The 15,172-nt window shown below is 50.0% G+C and overlaps 1 long non-coding RNA gene across 2 annotated transcripts in view; it reads right to left on the reverse strand.

Annotated features, from left to right (window-relative positions):
* Nucleotides 1-800: 800 nt before the first annotated feature.
* LOC138842840 (uncharacterized) overlaps nucleotides 801-15,172 on the reverse strand; it is a 28,746-nt gene continuing 14,374 nt past the window's right edge. The window contains exons 1-3 of one of the 2 annotated variants that reach the window (XR_011377769.1): nucleotides 14,820-14,955; nucleotides 11,506-12,964; nucleotides 9,562-9,637 (exon numbers count right to left, since the gene is read on the reverse strand). This is a non-coding gene — a long non-coding RNA (uncharacterized lncRNA). Of the gene's footprint in view, nucleotides 874-9,561; nucleotides 9,638-11,505; nucleotides 12,965-14,819; nucleotides 14,956-15,172 lie in introns of those variants that run through there. The other variant, XR_011377768.1, reaches the window with a different exon arrangement.

Genomic DNA, 15,172 nt, shown 5'->3' on the forward strand with positions numbered 1-15,172 from the left:
ATGAAAAGTAGAAACAAATGTCAAAGGAGAGACAGCTCCAAATGACAACCACAGACCCGACAGCCCGACAGCCTTGTCTCAGAGAACTTTTTACGCCTTGAACGTACACTTCTTGGGGCACACTGGGAACCACTCCCAGGGACGCCACTTCCTGACTGATGCTCCGCCCCCTGCAGCTCCTGCATCTGCACCTGCAGGGGGCCACTCCTCCCTGGCAGCCCATTCCTCCGAGGCAATCTTCTTCCTGTTAGGGTAGAAACGGCCTCCATGCACCTGCCCCGTGTATCTGAGCTCTGGCCTCAGGAGTCTTGGAGGAGCCACAGGGCTCTCACCTCCAAGTCACTGAGGGCACCCACCCCACTGGCAATGGCATCTACAAACCAAGCTTCTCTCTCATGCCAAAGGAGTCCCTTCCATGGTGGGCCTCTTGCAGACTAGTGCTGTGAGGAGCAACACACACGCTTCACCTCGTTTAGGCCCCACGACAACCCCGTCACCAGATACTGTTATTAACCCCATTGGACAGATGAGGAAACAGAGGCCCAGAGAAGGTCAGTCACTCACCTGAGGCCACACAGCTAGCACACCGTGGAGCCAGGATTCAAACCCCGACAGTAGGGTCAGAGCCCATGGCTGGAGCCACTGTGCCCAAGCCCTGCCCATCCCGATCACCTTCCCTGCCCAGGTTCCAGCTCCTCCAATTCCCTGGCCTGTGGGGCGCTCAGAATCCCAGAGAGGCCTCCTGCGGAGCTGTACCTGGCAGCCCTCACCTCCCCTGGCTGGAGCCAGCTCTTACTCACCTTTCTCTCTCAGGTATGTCACTGTGTACCTCAGCACAGGGGGGTGAGTTCACCTTGATTTTTGTCTTTGAGGCTGAGGGGAGAGAAAAGAAAGCAATGGTTTTCACCTGGGTATGATGGGAGATCGTGACAAGCACAGGGCTCTGGTCCTCACCACACCTTTGTGAAAACACAGAACCAAGATGCCGTACAGGGAGAGAGAGATACGGCCTGGACCCTAAGGAAGTAGGTGACCAAAAGAGAGGCAGAAATAATAAAAATGATAGTGCGTCGTCTGAGCGTTTCACCAGAAGGATGCATGTGCTATGGGGGAGATCTGGAGTTGGGAAGGGCTCCACATGGGGCAACTTCAGAGCTGGGTTTTGAGGGATGAGTAGGAGCTTGCAGAGGACAAAAGAGGGAAGGGCATTCCAGACAGAAGGAAACATACAAAGGAAGGCCCAGGGGCCTGAGAAGATCTGGCCATGAGAGCAGAACCAGGAGACCTGATCAATCAAAAAAGATGCTTCAGGAATTCCTGGGGGTCCAGTGGTTAGGACTTGGCACTTTCACTGCCGTGGCCCGGGTTCAGTCCCTGGATGGGGAACTAAGATCTTGCAAGCCGTGCGGTGTGGCCGATGAAAAAAGGATGCTTCGTGAAAACCCAGTATGTTGCCTCAGACAGGCTGTCAACAGTCTCTCATGTGCTCACTTGATACAGAGATTCACATAAGGAAACTTTCAAACACGGGTACTAATATAAAAGAATGACCCTCCCAGCCGCATCCCACCACACCCCTCCCCAGCTGGCAGAGTCAGGATCTGAAGCCAGAGCTGCCCACAGTGATCCATTCTACGGACCCCTGGGCTCCCACTAAACACGTCTGTTTCTCTTTCCTCATCTGCTGGAAGTCAGACATGCCTGACAGGGATCCTGCTCTGCCACTTTTTTTTTTTTTTTGCGGTACGTGGGCCTCTCACTGTTGTGGCCTCTCCCGTTGCGGAGCACAGGCTCCGGACGCGCAGGCTCAGCGGCCATGGCTCACGGGCCCAGCCGCTCCGCGGCATGTGGGATCTTCCTGGACCGGGGCACGATCCCGTGTCCCCCGCATCGGCAGGCGCACTCTCAACCACTGCGCCACCAGGGAAGCCCTCTGCCACTTTTTAATTGAGCAGAATATGTTTTGCTGTTCTTTCTTTTTTTAATAGATTTGAACACAATGAAATATCATTTTCTAGTAGTGCTGAGTGTACAATTTCTTTTTTTTTAATTTTTTAAATTTATTTTTGGCTGCGTTGGGTCTTTGTTGCTGCGCATGGGCTTTCTCTAGTTGCGGCGAGTGGGGGCTACTCTTCGTTGCGGTGCGTGGGCTTCTCATTGCAGTGGCTTCTCTAGTTGTGGAGCACGGGCTCTAGGCGCGCAGGCTTCAGTAGTTACGGCACACGGGCTCAGTAGTTACGGCACGTGGGCTCAGTAGTTGCAGCACATGGGCTCTAGAGCACAGGCTCAGTAGTTGTGGCACACAGGCTTAGTTGCTCCACGGCATGTGGGATCTTCCCAGACCAGGGCTCGAACCTGTGTCCCCTGCAGTGGCAGGCGGATTCTTAATCACTGCGCCACCAGGGAAGCCCTGTTTCGCTGTTCTTAGGGTGCGTGTTCTTTAAATGTCAGTTAGGTTAATTTGATTGATTGTGTTTCTAGAGTGTTGGTTTTCTGTCTGCTTGTTCCATCAACTACACAGAGAAGGGTACTGAGGTTTCCCACTAGGATCGTGTATCTGTTTTTCCTTTGGTTCTACCAGATTTTGCTGCATGTATTTTAAAGCTGTTACTGGTCCATAAATTCTGAGGGTTATTTTGTCTTCTTTATTATTACAAAATGTCCCTCTTTATCCCACAGAAATCAGGATACATATCAAAATGTTGTTGTTTGGGCTTCCCTGGTGGCGCAGTGGTTGGGGGTCCACCTGCCGATGCAGGGGACACGGGTTCATGCCCCGGTCCGGGAGGATCCCACGTGCCGCGGAGCGGCTGGGCCCGTGAGCCATGGCCGCTGGGCCTGCGCGTCCGGAGCCTGTGCTCCGCAACGGGAGAGGCCACAACAGTGAGAGGCCCGCGTACCACAGGAAAAAAAAAAAAAAAAAAGGTTGTTGTTTGAAGCTGTTAAGTGCTAGGGGAGTTTTTGACACAGCAACAGATTATGGGAAAACATGGTCACAAGTGGACAGAGCCAGGACTCAGACCCTCGCGTCTGAGTCTAGAACCTTCATTCTTGTATATTATCTATTTAAGTTCCACTGTACTTTTGTTAGCCCAAATCAGGGATCAGAGATGGACACTGGGAAAGTCCAGGCGACCAGCTTGAGGTTCCGCAGCTGGGAGGTGGCAGAGTTGGAGGCAAGGCCGGCCATGACCCAGATCCATGCTCCTTCTGTAGCGATTCATCGGCTGGACGTGATATCCGTCCTGTTTTCCATTTTACTCTGAAATTTACAGAGCGCCCCAAATCTGGTCCACGTGAATACAATTAAAACTGTATCACCAGTAGTGACAGGCCTTTGCATGTCCCAATCTCCATGGAAGCTGGGTTTCCTGGTGATTTCTCCTATGCTATCTTCTAGAATTTGTATAGTTCTGAATTTTACATTTAGGTTTATGGTTTGTTTTTTGTGTTTGTTTGGACGCGCGGCTTTCGGGATCTTAGTTCCCCGACCAGGGATTGAACCTGAGCCTTCAGCAGAAACTGGCTTCACCATCTTGGCTTTAGTAGGTATAGAAGACAATGGATTACCATCTTTATTGCTGTAATGTGTTAAGCATTATATGCTAGCAGTATCTAGTTTAATTGTTTCAGGTGGAAAGCATTCTTTGAGTTTCCATCTTGAATGTGTTTGGACTAAACAAACAATAAACTACTGACGTCTGCAGCAAAAAAAAAAAAAAGTCCTAACCACTGGACGGCCAGGGAAGTCCCTCCTGGTGATTTCACTGAAGCTGCCCGTCCGGGACACCAAACGACGGTCCATTTGGCAAAGGGGCCCTGGGCACCGTCACTGCCTTCACGAGGCCATGCTACCACAGGAATGTGACCTGGACCCTCCCTACCCCTGCCCCAACGTGATTTCCTGTGTGTCCCCTCTGAGAGGGAGGAGGTGGCCTGGGGCCCAAGCAGTGTCCAGGCAGTCTCCCTCTGCACCACTGGGAGGAAGGGACATGGCAGACGGGTCCTTTTCTCCCAGGACGCTCCAAAGCTGCAGTCTCTCTTTCTCCTCCGTTTCCTTGGGAACCACACAGACTGCACAAGTCCTGGCCCTGTCCTAGGAGCTGGGTGACCCTCAGCCTGTCTCTGAGCCTCCCCAGCTTCAGTGTTCCCACATGGAAAGTGGGGATGCTGGCAACCTTCCTCTAGGGAGCTGCAAGTCATAAACAGTGAACGATGGGAAAGGCTTTAAGCTGTAAGTCAAAGGCACTAATAACTAAAATCACTGGAATGCCAAGGGCTGGGCAACATCCCAGGCCAGACACAGGTGGCCCATTTCATGGATGGGGAATTGGGCCCAGTGTGCTGCAGTGACCTACCCAAGGTCACACAGCCAGAGAAGCTGGGTCTATTGATTCTGAAGCCCAGGTTAGTTGCTATAACTAACCTGGGGAGGGGGCTCTACTGAGACCTTCCCAAAGGCTGCACACCCATGAGCTACTGAAAGACCTCTTTGCCTATAGCTTAGTCCACGTTTTGTTTTTGAAAGCAGACTTCCAGAGCAGGAAGGGGCCTGGAGGATCAGGGGCAGACTGAGGTCGCAGAAGGGGAGGGATGTGCCCACAGACGCAGGGCTCCCAGCTGAGCACGCTCTCCTCTGTCCAAGCACTTAAGGAGCCGACATCCAGCTCACTGCAGAATGGGGGCCCTGGCATAAAATCACTGCGCTCAATAGAGCAGAAACCCTCAATTTGGGTTCCTCCTCCCTCCCCAGCCCCTGCTTGCTGGCTGAGAGACAGGCTTGTTCAATGGACTGACAGAGTCAGTGCAGAGAATGGCAATCACCCCAGGAACTCTGGATTAAAAACAGGGTGTGCATCCTGGTTGTGTGGGGATGCCCAGGGCAGGGGTGAATCCTAACACACCACATCCCTCCTGTGCATCTGTCTCCACGTTTGTGGCCCAGGGCCAGACCCTGAACTGAAGTTCCGGGGTACGCAGTGGGCGGGGGTGCTCTCAGAGACGGAGCGCAAATCACCGTCAGCACAGCTCGCTCTCGACCAGTCGGCCGCCCCCAGAGGACACTGGGGATTCTCGGCACATCTTCTTGTTTGTATCCCCCACCTTGGGAGATGCGCTTACAGTAATTCACAGCATGAATTCCTTCTCTGGTTGTGCATGCAAAGAATACAAATAAGGAGGGACTGTGGTGTTTAGAGACAGTAGGGACAGTGAGGGAGGACCAACAACCTGAAATCTCAGTGGTAACAGGGAGTGTGGGCCAGGCTTGGCTCACTGGCCACCCCAGCTCTTCCCAGCCCTCTGAGACGGTCATTCGTCTCACATCCCCTCCCAGCAGCTCACGTAGACAATCACAGGAAGACCGTGTGCTGAGGACCTACTGTGCGCTGGCCGCGCTCCTAAGCCCACTGGCTTCATCACTGTGCCCCTGTTTTTACAGACGACAAAACTGAAACTCAGATACAAATTATTTTATCTGAAGTCACACAGCCAGGGCTCAAATCAAAATCTGACTCCGAAGCCCTTGTTGTACCTGGAGCAGACCACAGCCCTTCTTTCTGAGTCAGGGGCTTGGTGTGAGATGGGGGTGCTGAGGTCATCTGTGGCGACAAGGCCCAGGAAGTCTGCAATCCCACCTCTGCACAGCTGGCCCTCTCTGGGGGGTGAATGAAGAATAAGAAACTGCTTTGTATCATCAGCTAGACCAGTCCCCAAAACGCTAATGGGATTGGGAGTTCTGGCAAGTCAGGCTGGCTCACGTGACCTAGAACCAGAGCCTGGGGAAGCCTGCTCCCTACCTGAGGCCATTCACAAGTGCCAGGAGCTTATGCTCTCTGGACAGACAGACATCCATGCAGGAGACCACAGATGAGTGTATCTCGAGCTGGCAGGGAAAGAGAACAGAAAGTCAGATGCCCATCTTCTCCTTCTTTGCAAAAGTGGGTCCTGGCCCAGCCGAAGACTTCAGCTCTGGGAGAGACACAGAAGCAGAAACAGCCGTGCGGCACTGCTCGTTAATGAACAGCCCAGAGCATCCCTGAATCGGTCACCATCAGATGTTTCCTCCAAACAGGAAAGAAGCAGGGGAGGTGTGGGGAGGGGGACACACACCCACTTCTCCAAAGTGTTTGAAAATTGCACAGTCCTTCTATTTCTTTCTTCTCCCCCGACCCACCCTCTCACCTCTGCATGAAGAAATAAAAAGCACAGGTAAAGGAAACTCCAGAGGTAAACATAAAAGACAGTGTACATGTATTATTGTTTGCAACTCTATTTCCCCCCGATATAAAAGGCCACTGCATAGAGCAAGAATTGTATATTGGTGCCAGTGGTCATAAAATAATGATGTAATTTGTATGACAATAATGGCACAAAGGAGGGGAGAAGGAATGGAGCACAATTTCTTTTGTATCCTACTTAAGTTATTATTCATCAGAACTAGACTGTTATAAATTAAGATGTCAATTCTAATCACTGGGGCAGCACTAAGAATACTAAAAAATATATAGCAAAAGAAACAGGAGAATTAAAATGGCACACTAGAAAGGTAGGAATGGAGGAACTAGAGGAACAAAAAAGACAAGACATAGAGATAAGTAGTAAAATGGCAGATGTAAACCTACCTTACCAGCAAACACATTAAATGTAAATGGGTTAAATACTCTAATCAAAAGGCATAACGGGGCAAAAACATGATCCAATTTTATGTTGCCTACAAGCAGCATACTTGTCATTAAAAGCCACAGATAGATTGTAAGTAAAAGGATGAAAAAGATACAACATGCCAATAGTAACTAAAAAGAGCTGGAGTGGCTATACTAATATCAGACAAAATAGACTTGAGGTCAAAAATTGTTGTGACAATATTTAAACGTTATAAAATGGTATTCTAGTGACAATGAATACCATTTTATAAAGGCAAAAAGGGTCAATCAATCAAGAAAACATAAGAATTATAAAAATTTATGCAACTCACAACAGAGCCCCAAAATACCAATATATAAAACAAAAACTGACAGAAATGAAGGGAGAAATAATTTAATAATAACAGTTGGAGACTTTACTCCCCCACTTCCAATAGTGAATAGAACAATTGGTCAGAATGTCAACAAAGAAACAGAAGATTTGAACCACACTGCAAACCAATAAGACCTAACAGACATCTACAGACCACTCCACCCAACAACAGAGTATACATTCTTCTCAAGGCCCAGGCAACATTCCCTAGGATAGGCCATATGTTGGATCATACAGATCTCAATACATTTAAAAGGAATTAAATCATACAAAGTAAGTTCTCCAACTACAATGAAATGAAGTGAGAAATCAACAATACGTGAACGTTTAACAACAGACTACTAAAAGCCAATGGGTCAAAGAAAAAAACCACAAGGGAAAGTAGAAAACAAACTAAGATTAATTAAAACAGAAAGACAAAACTAACACACCATTTTAAAGCAATTATACCCCAATAAAGATGTTAAAAAAAAATAGAAAGACAACATACTAGCACTGATGGGATGCATCTGAAGCAGGGCTCAGAGAAATTAATAGCTCTAAACACTTACATTGAAAAGAAAAACGATCTCAAATCAATAACCAAAACTTCCACCTTAAGAAACTAGAAGCAGAAGATCAAATTAAACCCAAAACAAGCAGAAGGAAGGAAATATTAAAGATGAGAGTGGAAATTAACAGGGAATAGAAAAACGATAGAGAAAAATCAATCAAACCAAAAGTTGATTCCTTGAAAAGATCACTGAAATGGATAAGGCTTCAGCGAGAGTAAGAAAAAAAGGGAGGAGATTCAAATTACGACAATCAGGAATGAAAGGGGGCACGTTACCAGTGATGTTACGGAAATGAAGGATTACAAAGGAGTACTAAGAACAACTGCACACCAACCAATTAGATAACCTAGATGAAATGGACAAACTCCTAGAAAAACACAAACTACCAAAACTGACTCAAGAAGAAATATAAGATCTGAATAGATTGACAAGTAAACAGATTGAGTTAGTAGTCAAAAAAACTTCCTGCAAAGAAAAGCTCATGATCAGATGGCTTCACTGGTGACTTTTACCAAATGTAAAAAGAAGGATTAACTGTAATCCTGCCCAAACCCTTCTAAGAGGGAACATTTTCCAATTCACTCTATGAGGCTGGTATTACCAAAACCAGACAAGGACACCAGAAGACAAGATGACTACAGATCAGTATTTCTTATGAATAGACACAAAATTCTCAACGAAATATTAGCAAAGCAAATCCAGCAGCATAGAAAAAGATTACATACCATGAACATGTGTGATTACATACCATGAACATGTGTGACTACATACCATGAACATGTGTGATTACATACCATGAACATGTGTGATTTATCCCAAGAATACAAGGTTGGTTCAACATATGCAAATCTATCAGTGTAACACCATATTAATAGAATAAGGGACAAAACTCATGTGATCAGATCAATAGAGCAAAAAAAGCATTTGACAAAATCTAACACCCTTTCATGAAAGAAAAAACCCACACTCCACAAAGTAGGAACAGAAGGGATTTTCCTCAACCTGATCAAGGGTGTCTATGAAAAACCCACAGCTAGCATCATACTTAATGTTAGAAGACTGAAGGCTTCCCCCTAAGATCAGGTAGAAAACAAGGATGTCCACTCTCATCACTTCTGTTCGACATTGTACCAGACAGTACAGCCAGTGCAACCAGGCAAGAGAAGGACATGAAAGGCATCCAGGTTGGAAAAGAATAACTCTCTCTATTTGCAGATGGCATGCTCTTAGATATAGAAAATACCAAAAAAAAAAATTCACACAAACCTATTAGAACTAATAAATGAATTCAGCTAGGTTGCAGGATGTAAGATCAGTATACAAAAATCAATTGTACTTCTATACACTAGCAATGAACAATCAAAAATACATTTAAGAAAACAATTTGATTTACAATACATCACAAAGAATAAAATACTTGACAAATTTAACAAAAAAGTGCAAAACTGGTACACTGAAAACTATAAAACATTATTGAAAGAAATTTAAAACATTCAAAAAATTGGCAAGCTATCCATGCTCTTGAATTGGAAGGCAATATTGTTAAAATGGTGATACTTCCCAAATTGGCCTACAGAGACAGCACAATCCCTATTGAAATCCCAGCTGCTTTTTTTTTTTTTTTTTTGCAGACATGGACAAGCTGATTCTAAAATACGGAAATTCAAGGGACCCAGAAGAGCTGAAACAATCTTGATAAAGAAGAACAAGGTTGGAAGAATCACACTTCCCAACTGCAAAACTCACCGTAAAGCTGTAGCAATAAAGATCGTGTGACACCAGCATACAAATCAGTGGAATAGAACTGAGAGTCCAGAAATTAACGCCTAGGTGTATGGTCAGTTAGTTCTTTACAAGGGTCCCAGGGCAATTCAATGGGGGAAAGAATAGTCTTTTCAACAGATGATTCCCGTCTGCGTGGAGCCATCAGGGAAGGCTTCCTGGAGGAGGGGATCAGAAGGAGGAACAGAGTAGGAAAAGCACTGGGCAGCAGGAACTGGCTCGCACTGTCTGCACACCCTATTAAGATCCCGTGGTCCTGGAGGGTGCGGAGGGCGGGGTTATACCTACGGTTACACAGGAAGAGACTAGGGTGAGAAGTTAAGCCACAAGACTGCCTTCCCAGAGCTGGAAAGAGCTAGAGCTGGGATGTGAGCTGCCTCCGCTCCTCTGCCCTAAGGAGGCCCCTCCTTCTTTCCACTTCCCCGCAGCTGCCCAGATGGGGCTGCACAAAATGCACATGTCCGTTTCCATTGTCCCACTTCAGGGATGGCAGGCAGGCAAAGACTTCTTGAATCTCTGACTTCCCCTTAATATTTTGCCTTAATTAGCTTGTTCTAAGGTGATGGCTTTCTGTTGTGTGCTTTTGAACTTCAGCGAATTAACGCTTGTGAATAGGATTTGCTTATGAATTTTAATGACTTTCATTCATTCATAGTCCAAACAAATTACATATTTGGTGCTTTATTTAATATGTTTATTGCAATTTTATGATAGTCATTTGCAATGAAACAGCATAAAATATTAATTTAAAGAGGCAATCGCGGGGACTTCCCTGGTGGCACAGTGGTTAAGAATCCGCCTGCCAATGCAGGGGACACGGGTTCGAGTCCTGGTCCAGGAAGATCTCACATGCCGCGGAGCAACTAAGCCCATGCGCCACAACTACTGAGCCTGTGCTCTAGAGCCCATGTGCTGCAACTACTGAAGCCCATGTGCCTGGAGCCCGTGCTCCACAACAAGAGAAGCCCGTGCACCACAACGAAGAACAGCCCCCGCTCGCCGCAACTAAAGAAAGCCCCCGCATAGCATCAAAGACCCAGTGCAACCAAAAAAAAAAAAAAAAAATCCAACATGGGTCTTAAAGATCATCAGATTTTTATGTAGAAACAGATCACATGCAAGTTTCTAACAAGAAGCTACTAACAAATGAAATTGAGCATACGCCTCTCCGGGATCCTCCACCCTCCAGGCCCTGTACATCGTGTAGCTCAGACCCAAGTGCCCAACGGTGGTTGTACGGTTAAAACAACCCCTTCATCTTCCATCATTTCAGGTGCCTCAGCACCTGGCCTGGTGCCAGAAGCAGAAAATAGGAGGAGGACAAGGGGCTCGTCGCTGAGCAGGGAAAGCAGCTGGCGGGACTCCCCACAGCAGTCTGCTCAGATCTGGGTTGCGATAGAGGGGGGCCCTGTATGCAGTCTAGAGCATCAGGGAAGGCTTCCTGGAGGAGGTGAGATGAGTCTTAAAAGAGACAAAGTTGGCATGGACAGTTGGTCCAGAATCGTTTCCAAGGAGTGAAGATTAAAGATCACATCATCCAACTTGCTGATTTTAGAAATAAGGAAACAAGCTGAGAGGGGGAGTGAGTTCAAGGTCATGTGACCTAATAAGGGTAAGATCAGGCAGGAAGGGTAGGACACACCGTGGTAACAAGAGTACCTAAATCCCGGCAGCTGAACCCCACGGAAGTTCACCCCTCACTCGTGCCCTCCCGCAGCGTGGGTGTCAGTGGGAGGCACTCTGTGGTCACTCAGGGACACAGGCCAGCGAGGCACCATCTCCACCCGGCTTCCGTCACCACGAGAGGCAAACTATGAACTGGCCCTGAAGCTCCCTCCAGGAGGTGATCCGCCCCGCGGCCACTCCTGTCTCCTTGGCCAGAGCAAAGCACGTGGCCACACTTCACGTGGCAGGTGGTGGGAGGTATCCCAGCGTGGCCTGGGGGTCGTCCCCTCCCCGCCCACGGCTGGGTCCTCTGCACACAGACACACACAGCGGCGGGCACTCCGGCCTCAGTGCCAAGCTCACACTTCAGTTTTCCTGCAGGGTTAAGCTCGGATGCAGAGGCCAAGGTCTGGAGAGAACTCCCCGGCACACGGAAGCACCCGACCCTCCCAGGAAACAAGGGCAGGCCACGGGGAGGCTCACTTACTATCGCAGACTGACGCCAAACCGCTGGGTGGGCAGAGGGGCTGCGGCAGGGCCGTCTTTGTGGGAGGGGGCAGCCTGCCCGCGTGCAGGTTCCGAAGCTCCTAGTTGTATCTGTGGACACAGAGGAAGCACAGCTGTGACCCTGCAGGTGAGAAGCCTCGGGCCACAAGGGGCCGGCTCCAGGTGCTGTTGGGGGCAGATGCCCCACAAAGGTCTGCAGGATACCTGAGTGTCCCGTCCTTCTGGGCCCACGTGCCTTATGGCTGTCTTGCACATGCACACACGGGAACACACACAAGCCAGCAAGGGTCATCCGACCTCTGTCAAGCGTCCAGGCTCTCTTACCAACCCCTGGCCAATACTTCACCCACGTGTCTACACAAGAGCTTCCCTCTGCAGGAAACACCTTTCCCTGGACTCTCGATCTAGCCAACAGTCCCTCTGAAACTCACTTCAGAAGTCACCTCCTCATGGAAGCCTTCCCTGATATCCCCTCTTCACCGGTCCCCTCCCTGGCTGGGTTCAGCCCCTCTTTCGGCTCCTACTGTCACCGACTCGTGGCCCCACTCCCTGCGAGTGTCCTGTGGGCAGACACACTCCCTACACGGCTCTAATATCCCCAGCGCCTGTGACTTGGCGCCCAGAGGGAGCGCGACATCTCCACTCCCCCTGCGGGGCTGCCAGCCTCACCTGCGTGCAGCTTGGCGAGGACCCTGCACCCGCTCTGGGGGCTCCATTGAGCCCCCAGAGAGGGTGATGCAAAGGGCAGAGGGTGCTCAGGCAGGGCTCAGAGACTGAGCTCCACCCGGAGCTAACGGTGGGTCCGGGACCGACCACACACCTTCCTGGGCTCCCTCCGTCCACCTGACGCCCTGTCCAAGTGGGGGACCACTGCTGTATAAAGCAAAGCAGCAGACACGTTAACTAGGCCTCTAGCCGGAAGCACCAGGTGGGCTGTCCTCCAGAACACCTGCAATGGGCCTGGGAACGTTTCATGCTGTCCACGGTGTCATCCACACACCCGAGAAATCGCCCCCGTTCTCTGCTCCAAAGCAAGAATGGTAAACGCCAAGGCAGCGAACAGCAGTTACCGCCGTGGCTGATTTTTTTTTGTTAATCAGTTTTGCAGTGGTGGGTGAGGAACGCATCTCATCCGTGTACACAGCCATCCTCAGCCTCGTTGCTCTGAGTCAGCAGTTAGCATCTTTCACTGTGAATCTTTGTTGAGGCCGCAGATTTCGGAACCGGATCTGGCCGGGCACACGTCTGAAAATTAAGCCTTCAGCGTTCACGGGATGGGACGGAGGCCCAAGGAAGCTCGAGGGCGTAGCCCACGCCTCCCAGGACAGGGTCTCACTCACTGCAGAACCTCCGGGGGGATGGTCAGCTGGTCGTATTTGCGGTGTTCATGGAGCTCACTCAGATAGCTGAAATAGGTGACTTTTTTCCCAAACTTGTGACTAAAAACAACAGAAGCAAGAGAATAAAAAAAATGATTAGATGAGGGGGCCCGGGGGGAGGGGGCTGGCAGCAGGAGCCCTGGAAGAACAGTGCTGGCATTTCTCATATTAAGGCAACATAAATGCTGACACAACCTAAACCCAGAACATAATGGAAGCAGCGCACGTCTGCAGATGTTCCGCTTTCATAAGAGCTCGGATGCATCACACACTCTTGAGAATCTCATCTGCATAAAAATAAATATCTGCTTCCAGTCTGAATGGCCGTGAATTTGTACAGATGTAGGAGAGCGCAGAGCCAGGAAGCCCTGTGCCCACGGCTCCCGGAGGGGCGCGCAGAAGGCTCGCGGGGCCCGGTTTCTGGGGTGGGCAGTGGCTTCACTTTTGAACATCTCTCTGCGAGTCACATCTTCATGACTGTGGGGACCAAGCAAGACACCCTCTGATGTCTCCCCAGGACGGTAACCCTGGGGCCCACAAAGGAGCACATGCAGGCAAGTCCTGGCCGAATTCACTCACATCCCCTGAAAGCAGGGGTTCTCCTGCACAAGCAGTGAGACTATTTACATATACTTGTCCACTGCCTGACACCTGGTAGACATCACGACCCGGGATGATGACTAGTAAGGAGCCTCAGTTTACCCAGCTGAAAAGTGGGGAGAAGAATAGGAGGCTCAGCTGGGTGAGAAGTTCGACGCCAGGCCCAGCCTGCGCCTCGTGAACGGCCGCCCCCTGACTGCTCCGCCGTTTACAGCTTCACTGACATGTCACTGACACGCACGCAGCTGGATGTATGTCATGTGCACCATTCGGTGAGTTTGGACATGTGCGTACACTGTGATACCATCACCACAACCACGTAACAGGCGCAACCATTGCCTCTAAAGGTTTCCTTGTGCCCCTTCATGTGCAATGCTGTATGTGCGTGCGTGTGTGTGTGTGTGTGTGATAAGAACACGACACGAGATGCACCCTCTCCAGGACACCTCAAGTGTGTGACGCATCGTCAGCCCAGGCTCTCCTCTGTCCTGCAGGTTCTCTAGAACCTCCTCACCTTGCATAACCAAAACAGCTGTCTTATCTCAGACCCGCTGCAGCCCAGAGCCCACAGGAGGCCGAACCACGGGCACCAGCTCCCTCTAGTGCATGAGGGGGGAGTCAGACCGGGTGCCCAGACCCCTGGCCACCAGCCCTGACAGAGGGTGCCTGGCATGAGCCAGCTGTGGGGACAGAGGTGTCGGCTTTAGAGCTGCAGGGAAGCCCCTCGTGCAAACTCCCGCCCACACAGGAGCCCCCTTCAGCTTTCTCTCTGCGTTTCTGCCTGTTCCCCCTCTGACCCCAAGCCAGCCAGGCATCTGTTGGACACCAGGTTCTGCAGATGCAGGCGGGGCCGCCTTCCTGCCTCTCACACCCAGAGAAGGGCCTCTTCGCAGCCCATCTAGGTGCTCGGGTGGACGAGCACTCCCAGAACTGCTCGAGGAGAAGACCCCAGCAGCCCCCGCCGCCTGCCAGCATTCGGCCGCCTGCACGGCCGGGATGACACAGTGGGATCTTTTCATTTGCTCAAAAGGATGTCAGCGTCTCCTTAGCTGGTTTGATTTCTAAACAACCTCAGAGTACCCTCCACCCAAAGCACTGACTATGTGACCTGCAGGCCCTTACACATATTTACCCATTTATTTAATCCTCACAACAACCCCATGAGGCAGGTACTAACATACCCATTTTACAGAGGAGTCAGTTGAGGCTGGCAGAGGAGAACCAGTAAGGGGCAGAGCCAGGATCCGAAGGGAGCAGCCTGGCTCCGGAGTTCACCCCCTGACCCACACTGTCCTGCCCCCAGAAAGCCACGTACCCCCAGCCATCATTGGCTTTGCTGTGAAAATGATGCGAAGCTGACCTCACGCAGTACGTGGTTTGGGTTCAGCAATGTGGAAGCAACTTCAATGCCCAGATCTCCCGGGCACAAGTCCTTTGGACCAAGTCCTCAGGGACAATTCACTGAGCCCACCCTTCCCCGGACGGAAGCCAGATGGAGGTCTGTGACTTCACACAGAGAGTCCTTGAGCCGTTGAGAACGCCTCCTCATTCCTGAAAGGATGGTCGCTCTTGCATTTCTCAACTTTTTCAGGAAAGGAGAAATAGGAAGATGTCGTTGCCCGGCTCCCTTATCCACACTGGACACTTGTGGTAAAAGCAGGCGCCTCT

Source organism: Globicephala melas, chromosome 10 (genome assembly GCF_963455315.2).
Source record: "Globicephala melas chromosome 10, mGloMel1.2, whole genome shotgun sequence".
In the NCBI taxonomy this organism is placed as follows: Eukaryota; Metazoa; Chordata; class Mammalia; order Artiodactyla; family Delphinidae; genus Globicephala; species Globicephala melas.